The sequence below is a fragment of the Apostichopus japonicus genome, chromosome 21 (genome assembly GCF_037975245.1).
Source record: "Apostichopus japonicus isolate 1M-3 chromosome 21, ASM3797524v1, whole genome shotgun sequence".
NCBI classification, from domain to species: Eukaryota; Metazoa; Echinodermata; class Holothuroidea; order Aspidochirotida; family Stichopodidae; genus Apostichopus; species Apostichopus japonicus.
The window spans coordinates 18,904,639-18,927,302 of record NC_092581.1 but is presented as its reverse complement, the minus strand read 5'-3'; the positions used below and the strand labels follow the sequence as shown (position 1 = coordinate 18,927,302).

The 22,664-nt window shown below is 34.3% G+C and overlaps 1 long non-coding RNA gene across 1 annotated transcript in view; it reads right to left on the bottom strand.

The window, feature by feature from the left end:
* Nucleotides 1-18,283, bottom strand: part of LOC139962411 (uncharacterized) — a 30,669-nt gene extending 12,386 nt beyond the window's left edge. Inside the window, exons 1-3 of the long non-coding RNA XR_011791237.1 lie at nt 18,041-18,283; nt 17,191-17,409; nt 16,529-16,675 (exon numbers count right to left, since the gene is read on the bottom strand). This is a non-coding gene — a long non-coding RNA (uncharacterized lncRNA). The remainder of the gene's footprint in view (nt 1-16,528; nt 16,676-17,190; nt 17,410-18,040) is intronic.
* Between the last annotated feature and the right edge of the window lie 4,381 nt (nt 18,284-22,664).

The window sequence follows — 22,664 nt, the reverse complement described above, 5'->3', positions numbered from 1 at the left end:
AATAAAGGAAAAGCAGACAGCAACATTGAGATTGCATCGAAACTTATAGATTTTTGGGAGGAGGAAACTGACAAAACTTTTGGAAATAACGGGGAAAATTTTATTTTAGTGACATAGACTGCACTCAGTGATAATGTTTAATTTACACTGATAAGGCAATTTAACGCTTCTGTTCGCATCCCCCCCCCCCACCACCACCCTCTTGTACCTGTGCCTCTAGTTTTAGTAACATATATAGGTCATTTGTCTTACGAGGGTAAATCCACATGTGAGTTTTTCTCTGTCATTAAGGACAAAACCCTCGTCAAATGCGGATTAGAAATAATTTCTGCTAATCAGTTTGGGTAACACAGAATACGCTACTTAACTGACTAACATTCCTTCAATAATTATAAACAAAAGGTTAACAAATGTGATCCAAAAGTAGAAGCAATAACATTTACTTTGTATATTTCAGCCTTTAAGTATGATACGTCAAATTTTTAAAACTTACAGATTATACTTTGTTGAAAAAATATTTTCTTTTAATTCCAGCAGCTGAGTGAGCCGAGGCACTAGTGTATTGGCCCCCAGATATGCTAGAAAGTCCAAAAATGGTCACTGGAGCTCACACTTTAATTACAAGCATTTTACTATACTGCGTTCAATGCAATTAACCTCACCGGAACAATGGTTTAATTTAGCAATTTCAGAGATGTAGAGCCATCTGGAAACTGTACTTTTTGAAAACGTCTAGCAGTTTTTGCATTCTTTAATCTGGGACCAATACTCATGAACTTCAAGAAGATGGTTTGTGAGGGAAATGAACATTATTGCATATTATTCAAACAGGGATTTTATACTCATAAAAAGCTATTCTTCTTTTCTATTGACACTCTTGATTTTGTGACCAGGCTGTTTTCACAGAAGGATATTGTGTTTTTCTTTATTTACCTCAAATTCATTATTTATTATCAGATTAAAGCAGCAGATTGTGTTTGAATCCTGATATCACCCGTGGGCGCAAATACACGCCGAGCGAAACTGTATTAGTACTTTGTTGTATTAGTTTCAAATTAGATATTTCATACTTCGCAAAAAGTACTGGTTGTTTTTTCAAGATTTCCAAAGTTAATACCTGCAACATTTTTGTAGAAAAATTGTACACATTTTTATTTTCATATAAATTTGTGGGTTTGCGTTTTATATATATATATATATATATATATATATATATATATATATATACACCAGATGTTTGAACTGATAAGGACCGTGTCGTTTTCTCAAGCAAAATCCTTATTGCACACTTTACCTTTATTTACTACACTATTATACCATCACTGTGCCTATAGCCTAAAGCGTTGTGCCGTGTTGTACGAGACAGAGACGACTTTTGCAGAAAATATTGCGCAAGTGAATTCAGTGAAAGTGGTATGAAGTGGATTAAGGTTATAAAAAGTCTACCGGGTAAACTTAAACTTGAAAAAACACTTAACGACTTCTTTGGATAGGGATTCAATAGGGGGAATGGGGAGGGGGTGTGGGGTGTTGGGTGAGATAAACTTCGAAGTGCAGTGACGCATGTAACTTTGATTTAATCTCGACAAAATGGATCTTCTCTGCATTTTGTGCCACAAATTCCAGTATTTGAATCATCTGCAACAAAAGGTCACTATTTAAACAACTGAAGAGCTTTATTGAATTTAATGAAATGTGTAGAAAAGGGTATTTTGCCCTCACCTCCATTTTGGCCAAATTTTACCCATTTTGAATTTCTTTTCTTTCTTCACTCTTAACATTCTTTTCCATTATGTTTTTTTTATTAGGTACAGCTATATTTTACGTATATAAATAATACTTCTTTTTGGCATAATATTGCATTCACATACATGCCTAATTAATTACAGACTTAACTGAGATTTTTGTTTTAATAATTTTATCTTCTTACCTGGGACTATTTTATTACTTTCTATATTTGATCTCACTCTGTGGTTTTCTGTGCATTACTGTTTTCTTTTCATTTATTTATCATTTAGTTTTGATTTAATGTTTTCATTTTCATATATTAGTATGGGACAATATTTATTGATTTACTGCATGAGGGTTGCAAACAAGTTTTGTTTCTTTAAATACCAAAGCAGATCGATAAATTTGCTCTTGAATATTTAATAATTCTAAAACAAGAGTTCCTTAATAAAAAAGACGCCGCTCTCATGTAATATTATTCTTGAAATATTTTTGATTATTATAGCAATGACCCAGATCGACTAGAAATATCTTTTCCCTCAACCATTTCGAATAATAAAGTTGATGTTTCAATTTTAATCTGTTATTTTCAATTGGTATACTATCCCACAATATTACAAATTGATGCCCCTAGGATAGAGTTATGTGTTTTGTTACTCTTACTCTATTCAGCAGATCAGCGGTTCACTTTTAAACGTGTGGTTAGGAAACATCGGTTGTGCCATCTGGAATATGTATTCGAAAATAGAATTATATTTTCCACACACACACAAAAACTTCAAACTTGGACTTCAACCATTTATATTGGCTGTTTTGCAGTCGTTTCTTTTGTTACATTGAGTCACGGACACTGGGGAATAAAACAACAGTACGTTCGGTGAATTCAAATCGTAGGTCGGCCGTATCCTGGGGCATCTCCTGACCCGTGCAGCTCCGTCATCTTTTCTGCCAGCCACCCCGGGGAACGTTTGCGGTTTTCCCCCCTTTTCTTTTCGTAAAGAGCAGCTGGCCAAGTTAAACCTGAGTTTTGGTTCATTAACCAAAATAATCGATACCAAAATATTATTTTTATTAAAGTGTACACCAAAATCTGCCACAAACAAAACACTATACGTAAATGCAATAGGCAACGTATAGTGGTAGCTACAGGGCATGGTATGCAATAGTCCGTTTGTTTGTATATATATATATATATGTATTATATATATATATAATATATATATATATATATACGGAACAGGAACAAGAAACATCCGGTAAACCACAACACTGCTAACTTGTGTCAAAAAGAGATACGTTTTATGTTATTATTTTATTTCTGATGGGGTTCTTTTTATATGCGCCCGACTTGGTCCCATGAGAACAAATAAGCGCGCTTTTGTAATTATCACATCAGAATCAAAGATTAGCCTAAAATCGTGATTGCTCAGTGTGAGTAAGGTTCACCGCGTGTGGAATTCTACACAATTCGAACTTTATACCTTTTATAAATAAAGTGTGTAGAACAAATTCTACGGAATTGTCGAAAGGAATTTCGATATGTTTGTATTCACGGTATCGATTTAAGTTTAGGTAATTTACGTCCGTGTTAGCTTTGCTGAACAGTGAGAGGCTCAAAGATACGCAATAGTTGAAAAACCCGACCTAGATTATCCAGAATACTTGTTGAATGTCGTTTTCTCTCTTTGAAACACTGCCGTATAGTCAAGATAACCTGCTGGGAGGGGAGAAGAGGGGTGTGACAAGGAGAATAACCAACACCTTCGGACGGAGGAGGGTGAGGGGGGGGGGTAGGTAGAGGGGTTAGTTTCGTCACTACATTATTTCACACTTATATGTCTATAGGGTTACCAAAGAACCATACAGCAAAGTCTACAATATTTTTTTTCGGTTTCGCTTGAAATATGTATCAGTAGACCATCATTTGTTGTTTTGTGTTGTTGTTTGTTCCATTTCCAGCTTACTTAATTCCTTGTTCCTTTCTCTATTGTTCTTCATGTTTGTGTCTGTTTCTTTGTCTTTATATTGATTAACTGTTACATGTAACCTGTTTTCATAACAGCAACATAACATTAATGTGATGGTAATATAAGAACTACTTTCCAAAATCCTTCGTAAAATAAACATTTTACTATCTTCCTTTCTTTCTTCCTGTCTGTTTGTTTGTTCTTTTTTATGGTGTTTTTGTCATTATTCCGTGCATATTTCTGTGAACGCACGATTTCTATGTGAACACGAAGCACATGTAGACATTATTTAATCGACAAAAGAAAACATACTTACTCGTAAAGTGTATCTTTATGGCCTAAAACGGGAAGGGAAAAAGAACACAGTAACTTATACTTATAATAATTCCGATGAAATTTTCTTCCGTGCGATATGTCGGGTAATCGTTTTTTATGTTTTACCGATCTGGGGTGGAACTCTATCTTAGAACTTTCCCTTCAAAGTATCTTTCAGGCCAAAAATTTGAACTCTGTAGTTCTGTACTTTCTATGAGTGGGTAAATCAGGTCCTTTGCCCTTGAAATAATTGTCTATATGTTTCACCTAATTTGCTTTGTTTCAGGTGTGAAATGCATCAATTACTCTTTTTGGGTATTGTTATAAAACAAAGAAAATATGGAAATATTTTAATATTTTAATTTTTTGATATTCTATATGAGGTACATGTTATAACATATTTCTATTCATTGCCCCAAATGTTCAAGGCAAAAAGTAACATGCTAAATGGTATAAAAGGGTGGTAAAGATTTGTACTATTGCAGAGACGGTCAAAGTACACTGTGTAAAAGACAGTGAGACGGTGACGATGTATATAGGACACGGTATGTGAGACGGTGTTGATATCAACGGTACAACGGATGATAGCGAGGTACACCGTTCAAGAGATGTTGACACTATACAAGGTACGAGACATTGTGACAACTGTGAACACGGTGTAAGAAGTAGTAACTATGTACATTGTACAATATATAACCACTGTGTACACGGTAAAGAAATAGTAACTATCACACTGTACAAGATATAATAACTGTGTACACGGTATAAGAGATAATAGCTATGTACACTGTACAAGAAAAAATGACTAAGTACATTGTACAATATATAACAACTGTGCACACGGTGTAAGAAGTAGTAACTATGTACATTGTACAATATATAACCATTGTGTACACAGTTAAGAAATAGTAACTATGTACACTGTACAAGAAATAATGACTATGTACAAGATGTATATGTATAAGAAATAATAACTATGTACATTGTACAATATATAACAACTGTGTACACGGTGTAAGAAAAAGTAATTATGTACATTGTACAATATACAATACGGTGCAAGAAATAGTATAACCGTGTACACTGTACAAGATAAAATATCTGTGTACACGGTATAAGAAATGTAACTCGGTATAGTGTGCAAGAAATAATGACCATGTACACGGTATAAGAGATAATCACTATGTACTTTGTACAATATATAACAACTGTGTACACGGTATAAGAAATAATCTATGTACAGTGGACAGGATATAATAACTATGTACACGGTATAAGAGATAATCACTATGTACTTTGTACAATATATAATAACTATGTACACGGTGTAAGAAATAGTAAATATGTAAACTGTATACAATATGTAATACGGTATAAGAAATATTATAACTGTGTACACTGTACAAGATAAACCAACTGTGTAGACGGTATAAGAAATGTAACTTGGTATAGTGTACAAGATATAGTAACTATGTACACGGTATAGGAAATAATAACTATGTACATTGTACAATATATAATACGGTATAAGAAAAAGTATAAATGTGTACACTGCACAAGATAAAATAACTGTGTACACGGTATAAGAAATGTAACTCGGTATACTGTATAAGAAATAATGACTATGTACACGGTAGTGAAATAATAACCATGTGAATTGTACAATATATCACAACTGTGTGAACGGTGTTAGAAATAGTAACTATGTCCATTGTACAAGATCGAATAAATAACTATGTACACCGTGTAACAAATAGTAACTATGTAACCTGAACAATATACAACAACTGTGTACACGGTGTAAGAAATAGTAACTATGTCCATTGTACAAGATCGAATAAATAACTATGTACACCGTGTAACAAATAGTAACTATGTAACCTGAACAATATATAACAACTGTGTACACGGTGTAAGAAATAGTAACTATGTTAACTGTACAATATATAGTACGGTATAATAAATGGTATAACTGTGTACACTCTACAAGATCAAATAACTGTTTTTCACGGTGTAAGACATGTAACTCGGGATAGTGTATAAGAAATAATAACTATGTACATTGTACAATATATAATACGATATAAGAAACAGTATAACTGTGTACACTTCACAAGATGAAATAATTGTGTACACGGTATAAGAAATAGCATACCTATATACGAACAGAAGACACTCAACAACAACCGACGAAAAAAAAGGTAAAAACTTTTGAATAGTGTCACACGGTGCTTAGTATTGATTAGGTCACGAGTTACACGCGTTTGTCAAGCGTCACGTGACACTGTTAAGTAGGATTCCGTTTTGACCCGCTGTGAATGAATTCTACATTAAGAGGCGAAACGGTTTATCTTGAATCTATATTTTATCAGTCTGACCACCCTATATTTTCAGGCTTCCTTATAAATGATTCTTTACAAACGGTGTGAACTAGGGGCGAAAAGCCACGCACCAGAGATTAACTTCGCCAAGTGCTCATTTAATTTCTTCTTCTTTTCCGTTGTTTTTATGGCATTGATAGAGTAATACAGGCGGACCCCCTTCTTGTTTTTTGATATAAAAACGAACGAGATCGACAGACAATTAATAAATGACTTTGGTTCTGGTATTTGTCAAATCAGGAAGTGTAGAGTTGGAAAGGTTACTCCCAAGTAAATGTTTATTTCAAGCTTTTTAATGCAGACCTCAGTTTTTGTGTGGCTATAGGAGCTGAACAAAACGAGAGACAGAAATTTAGTAAAAATGATAACTCCTTCAGTCGTAAAGTTTTGATGAATCTGTCCATTGCTAGTCAGGTTTGTTTTTTCTTTTCTTTTTTCTTCTCAGCGTGAGCGAATGTATGAATACACAACTATTTAGACAACTGTTTTAAAGAGGTATTCCGGTTGGAGACAATACAACACATATAGGCTAGTTTAAAGAGAAATATATGCCACACAGTTGGCGGGAAACTCCATCTCACCATTTCATTCTCGGCTCGAAATGATTGCCTAATTTAGATTGAAATATGACCTATTTTGACATGGTTAAACCCCTCCCTTACTCCAGTGACGTGGATCACAGTTGGTGATGTGTGGTGCCATCATATATGTAATATTCTTCAAAAGGTGTACAGTCCTTTTTATAATCAAAATTGTGGATTTATCAATTTCTCTTTTTTTTTTTTTTGTAGAAATATTATATTCCTCTTTAGCTAAATGACTTAAATATTATAAACAAAAGAGGGAAAAAAACAGACATTTCAGTTCACTGTCAAATTGATAAGATTCTCTCTAGTGTTGCCAGATACTTCATAAACATATCACCAAGTCATGAACAGTTCATATCTTCCCAAAAGAAAAATGGCTATAAGGATATGGTATTGACCTATACAGATTCAGAACATTTCTATAAATTTTTGTTGTTGTTGTTTAGCATCAACTTCAGCTACTGAAGTGACCCTTTAAGACACATGCCTCGTTCTGCTGAGATATGATAACCCTTTCCTCTCGTCAATGAAATCTGAAGGGCACTTGATCAAAACTATTTCATGAAAACATTTAAAACCAACGTTAAGGTTACTTTTGTTTCTCATATATGTTTTCACGGAGTGGTAACGTGCTTTACTAAATGGACAACCGGGGCTGGTGGCAGAGGATTTACCTTGTGGTAAGGGGGGTGGGGAGGGGGCGCAAACACTGAGGGGCAGAGCGATATGTATCTCTTTGCCAACCAAAAAGTTACCACGCCTACTTTCTGACAAAATAGATTATGTGTGCAGAAAGGTCCAGCATTTGAATGTTTTTTCAACAAAAGGGCACATTTTAAATTGTTTTGCTCCTAATTTTTCAACTTTTTATTAATTACTTTTTTGGGGGTCACAAAAAAGGCACATTTTAAATTTTCACCAAAAGGGCACTTTTTTTTAAATAACGAAAGGGGAACATTTTAAAAGGGAGACATTTAATATATGAAAAGGGCATTTTGAGGGTTTTTCACCAAACTGGACAAGCACGTGCCCCCTCTGTACCCTGGCTATCTCACCCCTGATGGACAAAATGTTCCTACTAAATCTACATTATTTTCTGAAATAATACAGTCTTTTTGGACAATATTCTATATTTCCCTTTCCAAATCCCTCTTACTAATATCATAAACAGGGGAATGTGTATAACTTTGCAAACCACAGAGTTACCTCACTAATTTCGGATATAATGAGTTATGTGTGCATCACGCAACAGTACTTGAATGTGTTTTTTTTTTAAAGGCACAATTTTTAATTATGTTTACTCTTATTTTTTTTAATTTAATTATAATTTTGACGTTTTCAACAATTTGTCAGCTTTTTTCTCGGAGAATGCAACCAGTTTCGACAGTTGTCTTATTCCAGGACCATTCTTTTACGATACTTTCAATGTCACGTTTCAAAGCATACTTCTTACACAAACAGTATGACCAGTATCCAAACTTTATATCATTGAAACAGGTTATATAAAGCTATTCATACTTCTCATACTTTCCATACTGTCATTACATGCGCTGTAAAGCGTGATATCAAAGAACCAAATATTAAGTATTGTTTGAACAGGATGGAATGTGGGTTTTGTCTTTCATACTTGAGTGTGTATGTTGGCGACAGTACATACTTTATATTATACACTAAATACATATTAATTCCACGGTATGAGTTTTCATCTTTCCCCTTAGTTTGGCTGCATGACTCCCCGGAAGACCAAACGTGTTGCCTTCCTGTAATTTATCAAAATGATTACTTGAATATGAATCAATATTATCTCTTTAATTCTTTGTTTTAACTTCTGCTTTCAATCAAAAATGATATCGATAATAAGCCAATGTCTTCTAAATAAAAAAAAGTGGATGATAAAAAAGTTTTTTGTACGATATAGATCTACGTTATACCCATTGGAATCAAACGTATAGACTTGGAAACGTGTTTGGTATTGTAAACGAAATTGATTATATTAACGTCTGTAACTAAGAATGCTTTCTTATAGATTCGTTTTAAATATTTAATACCGTGTATAGTTCAGTTAACACTTTGCAGAAGTCTTTCCAGCGATATTCGCTCAATCTTTCCAACCTAAAGTCATTATCTTTCGAAAATGATTGTTAGGTCATTCGGGAAATTCATTTGGTTGGGAATCATGAAATAAGAACCAAAATGTTGTATTATTTTACTAATTTAAGAATTTTTAGATTAGCCGTGTGTATTTGCAACACGAGATCTGATTCGGTCATTACAACAACCCCTTTGAGATATACAATATATTTATATATCGTTAGGATAACTAGCCTAGGCTTATAGACTTTACACGAATACACTGTAGAATAGACGAGGCGTCGTCAAGGGCTCTGTAGTGACAGAAATAATTTGCATAAATTTTTATCAAAATATTAAATTTAACCCACGGCGATCAATTTTTTTTCTCATTTTCCATAAAAATGTAAGTTTGTTTCAAGTTAAATAGTTACTAAATAGGATGATAAATCTGATAAAGAATTTATATCGAATAAGCCTGTAGTGAAACCCGTAATTGCTTTGGGTTTTGTGCTTGCTAGGTATTAGTTTATACGCTTAAGACAAACTATATTTCGCATTTTTGTCTCAAAGAAAGAAGTTTCGTGTAAATATGTGTAATGTCGGACACCATTACTTCATCCATAAGTAATGTTTCGTGATATAAAAGTATGAATCTCATAGACTATCTATTTATTCGTTCAAGAAAGTGGACGTAAAACTTTGTGACAATATAAAAAGTTCTCATGTAGGAGTTTATCAAATTTTTACCGGACATAAATGACATAAAAAGACAGATATGCTGTGTTTACAGTACGACTTTAAGCAGGTAATCTGTTTGTGTTGTTTCTGTTTCTACGGAGGTGTGGGGGAGGGGGGGAGGGCGAGGGGAGGGGAGGGGAAGGGAAGGGGGTTCTCAGTTTGTTTGGTTGGTATATATGTGTGTATGTTGTTTTCACATAATTGGTATAATAATAAATCAATTCACTGTTTATACACGAGAATTAATTTTCCATATAAATCTTGCCCGGAACATCGACGAAAGTAAAGGCTGCGCTCATGAAAAGTGTCATAATTATGTGTATACTGCAGTCACCCGATCCTCATCGCTTTATATCATGAGTTGAAACTGGTTTTGAGAGGTGAGGAACCGTTTTACCATGCGGTTAAAAACTGGTGTGTGTCATAATTTATTAACATGTGTTACACTTTAAGTCCCACTACCTACTGAGAAGAAAAACATCTATTCAAATCAGGTACAAAGTACAAAATACAAGTACAAACCTATGCATAACGATTGAACGGATTTTAACCAGACTATATACTCTTAAAGGTTTCGTTCTTATTTTCACGTACATTTTAACATAATTTAGTTGACGCTTTATTATTGTAAAATTGATTGATTAATTGATTGAACCATCTTAACAAGGTATATATTCAACAGTAAACACGTACGGACAGTTGTTACTGTAAGAAGGATGTGACGTATGGTATACAGTGTTACTAACATAGGTCGGTTTTAACTAATTAACGCTTTCTCTAATTCACCAGTTTTAACTGATATAGCCATATAAAGCTGGTGGAACGGTACTAATATACGTTTTACAGCTGGTGTTGGCATGAAAAAGAAGGTTCATGAGATCAGCAATATACCTAAGGTAGTTAGTTTCATTATTTTTTTTTTAAATTTATTATTAATTTTCTAAAATTATTATAAAATATATCCCACTTCCCATGGTATAAATTAAACTTAGGTTTTAGGCTGGTGTTGTGCTATTTGTAAACACAATGAATTATTATTTTTTCCCTACGGAGAGATTCATCACAGCATAGGTTGTAATTACCATTAATTAACGGTAATTAATAGCTGCTAATTAACATGTAATGACCGTTACATCTTTTGCCCGATTCGTATATGCAAATTATCTTAGCTGAAGATATCTAGAGCTATAGCTGTTGTAGGTTATACGGCTTTGGTGTTGTACGCATGCGTAACAAGTTAACTGAAGATTCTCATTATGTGACGTAACAATAATGAAGAAACAAAGTAATAGTCTTGTTTTGTTTTTCTCTCATTTTCATATTGATTCAATAAATTTGTGTCCCCGAAGATGTGACATGACAAACGCAAATATATATTTGAACATATAAAGCACAAACCGCTTAGGCAAAATGGTTATCATTTTTGGTTCCTGTTTCTGGTTCCTGGTTTTTCGCATTGCTGAACTTTTTTCCTCGAGAATGGTTTATAACTTTTATACATTTATAAGTCTCTCCACATCATGAGATGAAACTGCCGTGTTAAATCAAGTGAAAATCATTTTCTATATCTTCCCAAGGAGGGTGACGTCATGCGGTGGATTGTCAGATGGTATAGGAGCACGGTGAACTAACCGCTCAGTCTAGCCTGTATAATATCGTTAAATCAATTACTTCTCTGTAGAGTTTGTAAATCAAATCAAGTTCTCCTGTGACCTTAACTACTGTGTTTCAGTGACCGCCTTTGCAGAATGTTCACCTACAATGAACATTTCACAAATGTTGGCAGAACGATGTTATATAGTCTTATATATATATATATATATATATATATATATATATATATATATATATATAGCTGTTGTTATCAAAATGGCTGCAGGGGTAGCACTGAACAATTTTAAGTTCGTTATGTCGTGATCAACTTAATTTGTGTCGGTATACACTAATAGAATGTACCAAGTTGGTATTGAAATCTTCCGTTTAAACCCACCGTCACAGATTATTTCAAAGGTTATAGATTAAACAAAAAAATGTAGTGGCAATATTGTAAAACAACCCAAGTACATTTTCAAACAGAATTCATACATTTATTTTCATTATGCAAAGATAAGTGCAATTTGCTGTTAATTAAGCCTAATCATTTCACGGCAATATCAGCGGTCGCCTCGAGCCTTATATGCAAATGAGGCAATAATGCTATATAAATATATATATATATATATATATATAAATATATATATATATATATATATATATATATATATATATACATATATATATATATATATACAAGCATTAAGCTCTTAAATAAAGTACACTAACTTTCACAAGATATTGACTACATTTGTGACAGTTTAGGCATCAAAACCGTTCTGCCCATGTACTTTACGCCTTGCAAAAGAGGCTTTACGTTATGGAGACAGATATCAATTAAAAAATCAGTATTGGTCAGTGTATATGCCTGTAGCCTATACATAAATATCTGTAAGGTGTTTGCGCACTATAGTCTTGTAACCCACAACCGTATATGTCAAATCATATAGGATATCACAAATGATGACGTAGTATATATATATATTCTCGGTCACAGTTAAAATGACATCAGCATATAGTATTCAAGCAGAATTTGACCAAAAACGAAACCTTTATTCCTCACTTTTCTTCTTCGTTCTTTTGATCTTGTTATCATTCTTTCTTTCTAATATTTATCCTTTCTTGTAACTTTATCCATTCCTACAATGCTTCAAAGCGGGGAGACAAGGTAAGAATTTGCATAAAGTGTCCACTTAACAATAATCTTCAAACCAGTGAACGGCTGTCGAAAGATTAAAGAGTTACTGTACGTATTGTCCTTTGATTTATCGCCCATTTAGACCAGAAAACAAAAAGCAAAGAAATTAAGACGTCAAAAATAATTTCGTCCTCATCATTTGAGTTTGTTTTTGTCAAAACACGATTTTTATTTTGTATTCTTTCATTTAAGGTTCATTAAGAAAAAAATTTAAAAAAATAAAAAATTCTCAAATTTTGTTATTAACAATTTTGAACAAAAGTTGTAATGATTTCGTTTTCGAAGAAATATATTTTGATGTTCATTTTTTTTTAGTTTTAATTTAGTGAAGCCTTTAAATCGCCCTATCACTTTAAGTAAAGACTGGCAGTCTGTAAGGACAAACAGAACCGTTATATCTCTTTGAAACTAGGGCTGTGCATTTCGCCGTTACGGTAGTAATATGTCATTCGGGGCAGAGAAAGAAGATACTGGCCTACTCGAACCTACCTGAGTATATAAAGCGATTCTTGGTTCGAATTGGCGGCAAAAACTTAAGAGGCAAAAATCAGAAGAAGCAAAAAAAGAGAAAACATCCCAGGGAAGGTGATTCATTTTAGCGAGCCAAGGTTAGCAATAGTGTATTACGTTTGAGTAAGGTTATACTATACACTTTTAGTTAGCCTTCTTATACACACATCATCCTCTCACAACAACTGGGGCAAATTACAAACCAACAGAAGATGGAGAAGAAAAAAATGAAAGGAAAAAAAAAAAAAGGGATTGGAAAGGAGAAGGAAAAAAGAATTGAGGAGATAAAAAAAAGCTGTACAATTCTTTGACTGTTGAAGTGTAAGGTGATAACACGGCAATTACGGTACTGATTTCACGCGTTTTAATAGCAGACAAAACAGAACTTCGGCAAGTGCTTATTTCGCGCGCCAAGGCGTGTCAAACCGCGCGCGGGTGAGTAGGCTTGTAGGAGGAGAATCATTGCTAACCCAATTACTAAGCACAAGCTTGAACGCCCTTTGGGTTAGTGGAACAAAGACACGGTCTAGTGATACAGAGCTATTGATGGTCTTCGCATTCTCACCGAAGCGCAAAAACTCCATCAAATCTATATAACACAAACAGTGTGGTGTTACGATGATTTAAACAGTAGCAAGTACTGTTAATGGTCCAACCGAAGTGGTAGGAACACAGTGGACATAAGAGTAGCTAACATTGAGGATGGAATGAGGGGGAGGGGGGGGGGGAATCCCCGAGGAATAGAAGTGAAGTTTGTACCTCTCTTTTTAACATACAATTCAACCATAATCGTTCACACGCGCGCTGTTAGTCCAATCTCTGTTGTACATTATAGTCCGAGCTCAGTTGTACAATATTTATGTAAGTAGGCAAAAAATATAGTTGAGACGTAGTAATTTAAAATTTGTGAAAACAGACTTACATCTTGTAGTATGTTTGTCAGCTACCCCGGGGAGTTTCACAGCATTATAAATCGAATGCCACCCGGTAATTGTGCTGCCCCACTCGGTTTTTCTATACGCCAAATATCCCCATTGCTTCGAGAAAATACGAGTTTGTGGATTGAAAGTTCAATGTTACTTTCAATGTTTTTTATATCTACCTCTCTGACGTCACGATGGACAAACGTACACCCGAAATTTCTTCTGTAAACTCTTTCTTTTCATTGCTTTTGGCCAATTTTCGACAGCTTTCTTACCAAATATCCCGTAATGATCCGTCACATTATCGACTTTATAATTAAGAATATGTTTTAAATATGTTGACATTTTGATGATTTGCTTTAGCATGTGATTAATATGACATAAAACGTGTCATCGAGACGAAATTCTGGGGATCGGAAGTATTCATTACCTAATGTTCATGTTGTGTAAAAGTGTGGAAGACCGTATCAATGTGATCAATTTGCAATCGTCTGTTGAATTATATATCGATGAATTAGGTAAAAGTGTGGGGAATTTGGTGTACAAATGTAAGAGAAAGCTGTTATTAGATCAATAAAATGAAAACATGACTGCAGATTATATCTGCTTCTCATTCTGCCGAAATGTGACCCGGCAGAAAAAGGAGCGATCCTCTTGGATCGATTCCTAATGACAGAGTATTTAAAAATGTTTATTAGATTTCTTGTCAGTATAGTATAAGGGTGTATGAAGCGTATATGAAGATAGTATGAAGATAGTATGAAGGGAGTGTATGAAGAGAGTGTATGAAGAGAGTGTATGAAGAGAATATGAAGAGAGTGTATGAAGAGAGTGTATGAAAAGAGTGTATGAAGAGAGTGTATGAAGAGAGTATGAAGGGAGTGTATGAAGAGAGCGTATGAAGAGATTTTATGAAGAGAGTGTATGAAGAAAGTATGAAGAGAGTGTATGAAGAGAGTGTATGAAGAGAGTGCATGAAGAGAGTGTATGAAGGAAGTGTATGAAGAGAGTGTATGAAGAGAGTGTATGAAGAGAGAGTATGAAGAGAGTGTATGAAGAGGGAGTAAGAAGGGAGAGTATGAAGAGAGTGTATGAAGAGAGTGTATGAAGAGAGAGTAAGAAGAGAGTGTATGAAGGGAGTGTATGAAGGGAGTGTATGAAGAGAGAGTATGAGGAGAGCGTATGAAGAGAGTAAGAAGGGAGAGTATGAAGAGAGAGTAAGAAGGGAGTGTATGAAGGGAGTGTATGAAGAGAGAGTATGAAGGGAGAGTATGAAGAGAGTGTATGAAGGAAAAGTCTGAAGGGAGAGTATGAAGGGAGAGTATGAAGGAAGTGTATGAAGAGAGTGTATGAAGAGAGTGTATGAAGAGAGTGTATGAAGAGAGTGCATGAAGGGAGTGTATGAAGGGAGTGTATGAAGAGAGTGTATGAAGAGAGAGTATGAAGGGAGAGCATGAAGGAAGTGTATGAAGAGAGTGTATGAAGAGAGAGTCTGAAGAGAGAGTCTGAAGAGAGAGTCTGAAGAGAGAGTCTGAAGAGAGAGTCTGAAGAGAGTGTAAGAAGAGTGAGTATAATTTGAGTGTATCAAACCATTCTATGAAGAGAGAGTATGAATAGAGTGAATGAAAGAGTATGCAGAGAGTATGAAGAGAGTGTATGGAAAGAGATTGAAGACAGTATGAAGGGAGTATGAAAGTATTGTGAAGAGAAGAGAGTACGAAGAGATAGAAATCTATTTATGGCATAGTTAATGAGAATAGAAAAAGTTAAGATATAGTACCAAGAGAATATTACGGAGAGTTAGTGACTGATACCAGAAAAAGTGGGGAATAATTAAGAGAGTATGTAGAGAGGAGTATTGAGGGAGGAGTATGGAGAGAGTATGGAGAAAGTATGGAGTGAGGAGTATGGAGAGAGGACTATGGAGAAAGGAGCATGAAGATAGTATGGAGGGAGTATGCAGAGAGTATGGAGAGAGTATGGAAAGATGTGTATAAAGAGAGGAGTATAGAGAGAGTATGTAGAGAGTGTAGAGAGTATGGAGAGGGTATGGAGAGAGTATGGAGAGAGGAGTATGGAGAGAGGAGGATGGAGATAGTATGGAGGGAGTATGTGGAGAGTATGGAGAGAGTATGGAGAGAGTTGTATAGAGAGATGAGTATGGAGAGAGTATGGAGAGAGTATGGAGAGAGTATTAAGAGAGTATTAAGAGATAATGAAGAGCGTATGAAAAGTAGATGAGCATGAGGAAACTAAATAAGTCAGTACTAAAAGAGTATTACAGAGAATATTACAGAGGGACGACAGAATTTTAAGGGAGTTATCAAGAGAGTATAAAGAGATCATGTGAGCATCTTAACAGAGTGTGAGAGCATAGTAAGCGAGTATTGAGAGAGTTTGAAGGAACAATTTCAAGAACTATTAAAATATAACAATATCTTCAGAGAGTATTAAGAGAGCCTTCACAAAATCAAGGTCAATTTACAGAGTTGTCAAATGTTATTAAGAAACTTACCATATCTATACATATTCAGAAAAATCGTCCAAAATTCCAATCCTTGTCAAAATCATTTCCATATTTTCAACTTTTCCAAAGTCCGCACATCCAAGACGGCTGTTGTAAAAGCTTGTCAAATTAATCCGGTCCATGATGTATAAATTCCTTCGAAATTTAAAAAGAATAAAAATTTGTATTGTAAGACTTTTTCCATTATGTTTGTTCATTATATTATATAATAGAAATAGTATACCTTTATCTATCTTGGCAAAAGATGTGAGTTGCGATGAAAGAGATGACATATTTTTGTTGTCAATTAAAGACATCTATATTTTGTGATTCTGTCACAGTTATGTCACATATTTCAAAATGTCTCACTGTTTATCGATTCAAATGCATGTGACTTTCGGTGCTTGTCCAGTTGAGGGAATTAATCACTGTTATGTCCAGGGCGTCCACAAACATTTATTTGAGGACCACGAATGGTGAAGTGGGGTAAAGACGGAAGTGGGTTGAAGTGGGGTAAATTCATGGAGGATAAGTCTTTGCAGACCAAGAAACTTATCAAGCAAATCTCATCTTTAAATATCTTACAACTTAGGGGTAGTAGAGCAAGTAGGTTGGCAGGACTTTTTACCGTGAACAACCCTATTAATCAAAGAAGAAGAAGAATTATTTACCTCGATTCATTGTATTCTATATGCCCAGATTTCAGCAAGTCCTGTACAAGCATCCGTACATTAATGTTAGCAGCCCGTTTCAACCTTCCCTTCTACAAGGTGAAGCATGGTTGGTTGAGTTTCAGGAAGAAAAATCGAGAGAACAGGATCACATTCTGCGATGTCGATGACACTTGTCGTTTATCCGGTCCGACTAACATGTAGCAGTTTAGTTTCGCTCTATAGTAAAAAGAAAAGCATATCATTTACAAAAAATAAAGTTTGGTAGATTGATAGGTTTTAACCTTACTTTTCTAAATGATGCCGTATTATATTTTCACGTTGACACAACTGTTATCTTAGAAAACAACTTGTTTGGTCAATATTTCTACAGCAGAATTATAGCACCAGTGTGAATAAATGTTGTATATAGTGACAATAAAAATAAACAATATTTATAACCAATCTGAACTCTGAACCAGTAAAAATCTGTAACCTTAGTTACATCAGTATCATGTTATACCCATTTTCATTGTTCTAAGGGAGTGTTATGGTGTGGGTTTTTAGTGTAGCCTATGTGATTCAGCATGGGTACGTTTCCTCCACATAGTTTTCCATTCCCTTCCGAATGGACTCGTGATATCTCACACGGCGTATGAGCCTCGTGAACATGGCTACGGTAATAGTCTAGATATACGGGGACTACAGGGGCTTGAGAGATGCTCATTTTGTTTGGTTTTCGTACCCAGGTTCCATCTTGGGTGACTTTTGCTTACAAAACATTTAGTGCACAATCAAACGAAGATATAGGAAAGCTAAAAGCACAAAAGGAACAACATTATAACGTGACCTCATTCTCTAATGTACTTACCTTGTGGTCTAAATAGATTGTGCTTTGGAGGAGGTTAATTTCTTCATACGCCTTCTCGAGGTTCCTAGCCTGCCCTTCCGTTACCTTCACGAGGTATGCATTGTTTGATCTGTGTACTAATGATAAAGTCCATTCATTCACTGTTCATTCGTTGTTCAATGCATCAATTGGCTTTAAAAATAAGTAGGTTACGTCGACGCTGTAAAGCGAGAGTTTAGCGAATAAACAATGACAGGTATGCATTCATGATGTTCCACACAATAGTACACGTAAAGGTAACCGCTGTCTACACTAACCCTCACAACGTGGTTCCTGGATTCAGCTTATGGTAAAACTTGTAGTATGACAGAGTAGGAAACACCTCAAAGGCGGTTCTCAATCAATTATCTAAGAGTACCAGAGACAAATATTGGTTGGAGTAAAAGGGCCAAACAGAATTAAATATGTCACTATGTAAAGGTTACGTCGGTATAGTGTTCAAGTATAAGTCCTTATAAGATCCACGCACTCTATTAATTGCAAGATTTATTGTAGATTTATTTCGCTGGCCAGACTGAAATCTTTTGCCTATCGGATGTGACCCACGGACCGCAAATTAGGAAAATCTGACATACATGTATTAGGGTTCGAGGGGGGTGGGGATTGTAGGGACTAGGATTATTACCAGGTCGCATTTACATGTTTAATGCCATAACTAAAATTTGATATCCATGACAAAGATTCTCACCTGAGTGACATATTTACAGAAACAATATTGACAAGAATTACCATGAAATGAGATTTGTTACGGTTCTCTTGCAGTTTTTCAAAACAGTATAATGCAAATAGCAACAAATTCCTTACCTACCCGTTTATTGCCGACGAACACAAACGGTGGGTTAGTCTATAGACATGTTTCTGCACATATGTCGTTGATTGAAATTTGATCCTTTCTCGATAAAGAGATCTTGATCCTTTCTCGATGAAGGATTCCGTCCTTTCTGGTAAAATGTCCTGTTAACGTTAAAATAATCCTTTCTCGAAGAAATGAATGATCTATTAACGGTGAAATGATCTGTTATATGTGAAATGTTGTGTACATGGTGAAGTGAACCTTTTCTATGAATCCTTCCTTTCTGGTGAAATATCCTGTTTACTTTGAAAGGATCCTGGAATGGTAACATTATTATGTTTTCGAATAAAGTGATCCCTCCTGATGAAATTACTGATCGTTTGTCGATGAATGATCCTTACCTCTGGAATGATCTATTTACCGATGCAAAGTCTTGTTAACAGTGAAGACACGTTCTCTCAACCGTAAAGTGTTCCTTTATAGATAAAATGGATCCTCCCTGGTCGAATGATCCGTTAACGTTGAAATGAGCTTTTCTGTAACTTCACAATTAGATACATAATGTTCGAGCATGTTTTGGTGCGAATGGCTCTAATGATGATAAGTTACACAGAAAACTAAGACGTCGTGGTTTTCCTTTTGTCACATACCACCCCTCCCTTCCCAGCACCCCCCCCCCCCGCACCCCCTACACACACACACGCACCCACCTCTTCTGATGACGTTGATAATGAAATTGGGGAGGAGGGGAAAGAATTACGTTTTCCATCCTTCATCCAAGAAATTTAAATATGAAATCTATTTTGTGTCCTCTTAGAAAAAAAGCAAACTAAAATCCTGTAAAGACTTATGCCTGATATGGAAGGTGCGGGGGGGGGGGGGGTAGTTGGGTCGGGACGGGTAGTTGGGTCGGGACGGGTATTCGAGGAGATTACAAAGTATGTGTTATGGGAAACGTGCTGCTACAAGAATGAAGTTGGCATTTAAAACCCCTTTCAGTTGTAGACTATAAGAATACTCAAACATACAACACAAACATATCAGATATTTAATCAAATGATGAAGTCGAAGCTATATAGCATCAAGTGCAAGTCTGATAAACAACATATTTAATCTAGCTTTGTTAATCTGTCTTTTAACGTTGGTTGTACACGGATGTGGAAAACTATCTAATACCCTATACTTGGCCAACCAAAACTTCCATTGATAACTAATGTAACAAGGCAAGCATGGCCTTTTTAATTCCGCACGTAAGAGTTGAAACCGAGGTTTGATTAATTTTCATTATCTATCGAAGGCTAATTGTGAACTAATGACATTTTTGGAGCGACCCAAAAAAATACTTCATAGAAATTTCATGGAACGCTAAAGAAGCAAATAAAATTTTAACTACACATATCTTTCATTCACGCGTAAACATAGGCAAATATTTCATATTTTCCCCAGAAACAAGGCAAATACAGACAATCTTTATGAAATATTTGCCAAACGTGATTAGAGAGTTATCTGCAAATTAAATATTTCCACAGATTTATTCCTTTTTTTTATTATGATTATACTCATAACAATTAAACAAGTTTTATTTTAATATTTTGAAATAAATAAATAAGACTTCTTTTCTCTTCAATGAAGATGTTTATAAAGACACAGAGACCTGGAAGAAATTGATATTTTAGCGAACCCTTTAAATTATACAACACTGATCTGTAATGTTTGTCTTGTTTATTTGTTTGTTGTGGTAGTAAGTTTTTAGGTCTGTTTAATTTGATTTTTTTCTCATTTCGACACCACATTTTAAGTACTTGATACCTTACATTTTGATGACAACACATACAACCGTGCCAACCGTGCTTTTTCAGTTTCTGGTCCCAAATTGTGGAATTCCCTCCCAAACCATTTAAAATGTATACCTAATACATCACTTTTCAAATCTAAACTAAAAACCTACCTCTATGCTAAACATTTTTCAATTTGATTTGTAATTATATTTCATTGTTGCATTATTATTTTTGCTTTTCTTTCTATTCATATTTATATGTATGGCGCTTTTGCCAACTATTTTGTTTATAATTAACGTATTATAAATCTTAGTTATTATTATTATTATTATACAATCTAACTTATTTGATCCCTTTCATGTACAATAAAATTGCATATTTTCTATCGCCCTTTCCATATAGATATTTCCAATCAATATAAGCTAGTGTTAGGTAATCAAGAAAAAAATATAAACAAAACAAAAACTATAACAGAAAACTGTGGTGGTATTTTCTCTTGATCTTTTCAATGTATTGATGTCCTTCGTCCTCGGCCAACAAATATATACAAATCTTGGACTCGTGCCCTTTGACAGCATTTTTAAGTATGTATATATACACTTTCAGTATTTGAATAAAGACCGCAAAATCTCTGACTTGGAGACCATTCATCAGAAATATACACACTAACTTTGCCCCTAAATGAATGTATGAAAAAAAAAACTTAAGCACTTTTTTTATAATAATAGTCATAATAATAATAGTTATGGAAAAAAGGGTTTAGTTATAGTAATAACGATACCAGACAGATAACGGTTGATAACATATACCGGGTAATCGCTACTACTCGAAATATCGAATCGAATCACAGCATTGTTTTGTTTTTAAAAACATGGAATGAGAAAAAAAAAACAATTAACAAACGGAACTTTATACTTATAATATAAGGAAATATTATAAAATGCATTTCGTTGATCAAATCCTGCGGTTTTAAAGGTTTTAACACAAACACACGTTAATCAGTGTGAACTTAGACCGAACGAACAATACACCGTGGGTCATCGATGAATTATTACTTTACTAATTAATTATCCTAAACTAATATAAATTATATAATTCTGGCATTTAACTTTCTGTATGTTGCCACAACAATAAGCCTTAAATGGAAATATTCCAAAAGACCAGAAATCGCAAAAAACTTGTTCATATCTTTCAAAAAAAGAAATATTGCCTAGAATTTCTTGAAATATCGAATGAAAACCACATTTTTATTTAGTTAAAACTCAACGTTTTATCAAACTTTTCTTGTAACTAATATATCTAGTCAAATTTGTAAAGCAATGGAATTGCTATTGTAAGCGTACATAGATATGCCCAATTCATCAGTAAAATAGAGTATTTGTAAATAATTACCTCATTTAAATGGCTGAAGGCTTTAGAATGATAGTAGAACTATAGTAGTGAAATTTAGTATTTCACTCATAATTGTCAAACAGACTTTTGCGTTTAGTCGAGTCTGTCGGGTGGACCAATATAACTTCACATTGTATTGCAAGTAGTCCAAAATAAGAAACCTAGCAATTTTGTTGTGAGTAATTCAAGAGTTATTTTCGATTTTAACAACTTGTTTCTTTTTCTCATTTTGGTAACAATCACCAGCAATAATTAATCTGGTAATTTAAAAATGTTCAATCCTTTCATTAATTCAAATGAGACGTTACCATGTAAGTTAAAATGAACTATAGAATCTTAGCGTATAATTTTCCTTAACATTGATCAAAATCAACCAAAAACTCGGTTCAAAAGCATGACGTCATTTTAAGGAAGTTACCAATCATAATTCCAAACACAATACGTTCCCTATTATGCGATTTAAAACCACAAAATGCTAGATTTTCTTTAAGATAACTTTCATTTTTTTTTTAATCTTTAGTGTAAAGTGTAATTAACAATGGATAAAAATAAAAAAATAAACTGAAACATAAAACATGATCAAGAATGGAAAATAAAGAATTGCACTTGATGTTAAACACGT